The sequence below is a fragment of the Lycorma delicatula genome, chromosome 3 (assembly GCF_047948215.1).
Source record: "Lycorma delicatula isolate Av1 chromosome 3, ASM4794821v1, whole genome shotgun sequence".
NCBI classification, from domain to species: Eukaryota; Metazoa; Arthropoda; class Insecta; order Hemiptera; family Fulgoridae; genus Lycorma; species Lycorma delicatula.
The window spans coordinates 145,294,066-145,300,065 of record NC_134457.1 but is presented as its reverse complement, the minus strand read 5'-3'; positions in this window follow the sequence as shown (position 1 = coordinate 145,300,065).

Sequence of the window (6,000 nt, the reverse complement as noted above, 5' to 3'; positions counted from 1 at the left end):
CACTACCATTTTGCCACAGAGATTGGCAGTATGTGCTTAAATAATTTTATCAATGCCTTCTAAATTGTGAATGATTTTGTAGTTATTTTCTATATTTAATATTTTCATGCATTTCATGCGCTGACATCGATTTTGATGGAGGCGTGGCTACCGGTCTTGCCGCAATATTTTATTTACTAATTTGACAACACAACAGGGGCCATGTGTTTAAGTTGTTTTCGTGTGTGAAATAATTCGTGTAATTTTTGATCATTTTATGTCTACTCGTTTTTTGTCTCATCGTTTAACAACGGGTAACAGAAAATGTGTTTAATGTTAATCTGCAACAGGAATATAAATTTTTGAAATTGTGTAATGACAGTAATAATGAGCATGTTTATCGCACACTTTGTACTGGAGAATTTTCTGCTGGACATAAAGGAAAGGGTGATATTGAAGACCACATGAAAATAGCTAAACATAGGAGTACCACTGCTTCAGCAAACATAAGAGATTTTTTTTTAAAGCCAAAGATGGGAATAACGATAACAGTAATATGGAGTGTGCTGCTACAAAAAGCTACATTTTCATACCACATTGCTAGACATGAATGCAGTTTCAAAACATCACACTGCCCATATAAACTGGTTAAAAAGTTATATGACCCAAACTTTTTATCTGCTAGAACCAAAACCGAGGCAATTATTGTTAACGCTATTTCATCATTTATATTTGCTAATGTGTTGCGTTCTTTGGAATACATTAACAGTAACGATGGCTAGCTCAAACAGAAGTGAAGTAAAACTTGTTATTGTTGTAAGATATTTCAGTCTGGAGGAGGGAATTCAAGTTAAACTTTTAAATTTCAATGAAGTGTAGGTGAAACTGCTCAAATTTTGACTTGGTATCTTTTGCAGTGTGTGAAAAAATACAAACTTGAAGAAAAGTTGGTTTGTTATATTGCTGATAACACTAATAGTAATTTTGGTGGTGTGAAGAGAAAGGGGGAAGAAAATGTGTTCAGAAAAGTTCAAAGTGATTTAGATAGATCTATTTTAGGAATTGGTTGTTCAGCCCACATTGTACATGATTCAGTACAAACAGCATGTGATTCTCTACCCCTGGACTTAGAAGTTATTGTTATAAAAATTCATAAATATTTTCACATGTATACAGTGAGAGTAGCAAAACTTAAAGAATTCTCTGAACTTTTGGAAACAGATTACAAAAAAGTATTATCTCATAGCAGCACAAGGTTCTTTAATTTGTTATCTGCAATAAAAAGAACTCTTTCCATTTTTGATGGCCTAAAGTCATACTTCTTATTTTGTGACAAATGCCCAAAATTATTATTTGATTTTTCTGAAAAACTAGAAAGTGAACTGTTTTTGAAATTTTTATGTGGTATTTTAACTCTCTAGTTATTTAATAATGTAGTTCTGAAATTGGAAGCTAATTCTATCACAGCAACAGAAGAATTTCAGACATATTCTGAATTAATTTGTCAACTTAAGGAAAGAAAAACCCTCAAATTTATACCATCTTCTGCCAAAGAATTTCTATGCACTCTAAAAGAAGATAATAATGTTCAGGAATAAAAATTCTTCGCAATGTAGACAATTTTTAAAATTCTAGTATCCAATACTTAGAGTTGTTGAGAACCAGTTTTGATAAAGTTAGTAAGTTTCAGTGGATAAATATACTAACTGAAATTGCCTGGTCTGACTTAGAAGAGAGTACACAAGTTGTTAATGAATTATAAAAGATTCCATTAATATTGATAACTGATTTGATGAACATGCATTGTTGAGCCAGGTAATTCAAAACCAAATGGTAGGTTGGCTCAAGTTCTGAAAAAGTACCAGATACTATTGAAGAGAAGTGGAAAGCAATTTTTAAGGTGTTTCAAAAGACTGATATTTCATGTTGCAATATTTCTAAAAAGGTTGAATTTGCGATATCATTGCTTGGGACATCTGCTCCAGTTGAGAGAGTGTTTTCAATTATGGGGGACATTTGGTCTGTAGAAAGGGATATTTACTGTTAAACATCTGCTAAATGTAAAAATTAATTTAGAACTTCCTTGTTGTGAATTTGATGATGTAATTAAAACAAACAAACAAACCATTTTTGAAAAAGTCATGAAAAATAAAACTGAATAAATAAAGTTTAATGTTTCAATAAACTATTAAGACTTAAGTAATTTCAAAAATATGTCCTGAGTTGAATCCAAAACAATATGGTAAGCCTAATCATAACTGGTACTTATTTTCATTGGTTCCAGAGTTATAGACTAATAAAATTTTAATTAATGGAATATTTGGATCTTACAAGGCACATCAGTTCGAATCAGACTTCATCTCCATTTTGTTTTTAAATTTAAATATATTGATTTATTAATAATTATTAACCTCTGATTATAAAAAAAAAAACTTTGACGATATATAATAATTCAATAATACTATAAAAAAAAAAAACATGAAAAAATATCAGAAGTTATTAATGAAATATAATTCTATGTACTTTTCATTAAAAATAAATATGTATATGTAATTTAAAAACGTGTACATTGTAATTTTTTTTAATGTGGGGCAAAATTGTAATACTAGTTTAAGTAGCATTTAATCATATCTATTTTTTACTTATTGTGTATTATGTGAGCTGCTGTGATCAAAGTTTTCCCTATCACTGTTTCCTTTGATCCATCCAGGTAAATTCTTATCTGTTGATTATATATCTACCCATTCCTGACGTGTATTATGTAACATATTTATGTATTGATCAGATTAAAGGATTATTTATTTGTTTTAATTTGTTCTACTTCTGAATTAAATGATTTAAAACTATTTCAGTAATATTGTAGCCAAGATCTACCAAGAGGAAGGTAAAGATGCTACTACTTTACCATGGCAGGCAGCATAATACATATATTTTTTTTTATGCAGCAGGCTGATGTCCAGTAATAGTTACTGATGGATGATGATGAATTTGCAAAGTATAAAGGATTAATAATCTTATTAATTGTTGTAATAATCTTGATAAATCTGAATAATTAAAAATTAAAAGGAACTGAAAAATTATTCTAAAAAAATATTCCTTTTGTTATAACTGAGAGGTATAATCTATACTGTAGTTATATGTATATTTATATATGTTTTTTCATGCATGTACAGCCTCATTGGAGCACTTTAGTCAATCTGTGTCTGGTCATTTTTTTGAAGAGTGCAATATGTTTTGTTCTTTCAAATTTCCCAGTACTTTTTCATTCATTCTGATCTTTCTTTTCTTTCCATCCATAAATACCCTTCTAATTGTGTATCATTTGTCTGATTTTTGGTGTATCTTATTTTCTTGTTCTTTAGTTTCTTGATGTTTTCCATCTTGTTTTGTAGATCTTCAAGTTATTCCCAGTTTCTCCATATCCTCTTATTTCTGTAATCCATCCCACCCTTTGCTTCTGATTCCAAAGTCCCTCTATAATTTTTCTTGTTAATCTAGTTTCCAGTGTTCTCATGAGATGCCCAAAGAAAGAGATCCCTTGAAGATGCACAAAGAAAAATATTTCTTACATAGCTCCCTTTACACCACTTCATTTGGCACTATTCACCATTGCCCTTCTTTTTGATGTTTCTGGTTTATACATGTTCTTGCTATTCTTCTCTCCACTTTTAGGATCTTTTCAATTCTGTTCCTCTGGGTACTTTGAAGAGGTCTGGGTACTTCTGTAGGTTAATTCTCACTGAATTACTGTTTTCTAATTTTTAATTTAGAAAAATTATGCTTAACATCGCTTTATCGTGTTGAAAAGGATAAGCATTTTTTTTATACATGGACCATATTAGTTTTTGGGCTTTTATCGTTTCATTCATTCTTTCTTGCCAGGTGGGTCTTTCATATAACTTGCAAGTTATAATTTCTCCTAGATATTTAAATAGTTTACTATTTTTATTTTTCTGTTGTTTACTATTGTGTGGTTTATTACTAATGGGTCTGCTACCATTATTTTTTTTTGAATGTGATTTGGAGCCCTATTCTTTGTTTTTTGGGTTTTGGCTCCTTGGATGTTGTTAGCTATTAATGCCAAGTCATTTGCAAATTCTAGACAATTTGAGTTTATTGGGTCCTTTTTGGTTCAGACTTTCCTTACACCATTCTCTCATCACATATTCCAGAGAACAGCTGAAGAGTAGTGGTGCTAAACTGTCTCCTTGCCTTAGCCCTGTTTTAAGTGTAAATGGTTCAAATAGTTCTCCCATAAATTTCACTTTCAACTGGGTGTTTGTTAGGGTTAATTTTATCATTTTTATTCACTTGGGGTGTTGTCTGAAATCTCTTAATATGTTTAACCTTGAGAGTCTGTGAATGCAATCGTACGCTTTTCTGAAGTCTACAAAAGTTATGATTTGTTGCCTGTGTCTTCTTTTGTAGATATCCATTTTTAACTTTAGGGTGATTAACTGGTCTGGGCAGCTTCTCCAGGGTCTAAATCCTCTTTAATATTCTCCTAGTTTTTGTTCAAATTGCCCTTGACAGTGATTGTAAAGAATTCTTTACATGACATTTTATATTCAGTCCAAGAGGGAAATTCCTCTGTAGTTGTACGGGTTTGATTTTCCTCCTTTTTTGTGTAATGGATGTATGTTAGAGCTGTAGTCCAATGCTCTGGTAGTTCTTCTTTGGTCCAGATTTGCACTCTGCGTTGGTGTAATGATATTTTCATTTATTGTAGTACATATTTACAGAGTTCTGCAAATGTTTGATCTTCACTCATTTTGTAGTTCTTGAGTTCTTCTAGCATTTTGTATGCTTTGTAGATTGTCAGTGATTTTATATTTTTTATTGGTGTTTTTATTGAGGTTTCTGTGTTTATTTTGTGGAGTTCAAGGGAATCTTTACAAGTTAGTTGTTTATTAAATGCTTTCACAAAAATTTCCACATTTTGTTTATTGATATGGGCTCATTTTATTATTTTTATCTTTTAGCATTAGCATTGGGATCATATTTTTGACAATAGAAATTGTCAAATCTGGATTTCTCAGAGGCTAAAACATGGACTGGTCTTACCAATCTAACGATTAGGGAATCTTTCTTTGAGAGTATGTCGAATGCCTAGGCTGAAGTGTGGGGGCGCACCACCCCTTGTTGAAATATTACAACAACGTTACTTTTTTGTTCAATTTGATCAACTTGCAGGAAAACATGCAACAACTTTAGTGTATATGTTCAACAGCTTCATCATTCATTTTGAACCGTCCAAGGGACTTTTTTACTTATATTGTTAAAGGAACAAAAGAACTCAACTTTAAATGGTTTAATTTTCAAGTATTATTCAGCATTGTATTACATACTTTATTAAATAGTATAAATCTAATTAATCTTAACACAAAAAGTACAATTCCTGTAGTTTTTAATATCCAGAAAATGATTTCTTATGTTATGCTTCTTCTTTTGACCAATCAGACAGTACTTTTAATCAAGAAATTCAGTGATTATGATGATGCTATGAAAAGTATATGTCTAAAACTACCAGTAACATACAGACAGTATAGTGGCTATATATGGTTATTCATATTTTCTACACTGACTGGTCTGTATACTTTCCTTGATTATGATTTCGATTTTACGAATGAAAATTATGTTCATGAGATTGTTGAGCATTTTATATTATTAATAATAAACATGCCCCTCTTCTTCAGTGTTACTATGGTACATTTTTTTCTTGTTGAAGTTCTAATACGAATGTACAATTTAAAAATATCAATAAAATATACAATTAAACAATTAAATGGAATGAAACCACAAGATGAATTTGTGTCAATTGACAAACTTAGAATATTGCATTCTAAAATTGTAAACATTTGTGAAGGAATAACTAAAAGTTATGGATTGTGGTTTATGTATTTTTACATTAAATCTGTAGTGATAATGCTGGTGAATATAATAAATGCGCGTAAAGCAGGAGGTTGGGATGATGTTAATGAATCAAGAATGCTAATTCTAACATTTATAATAACAATCACA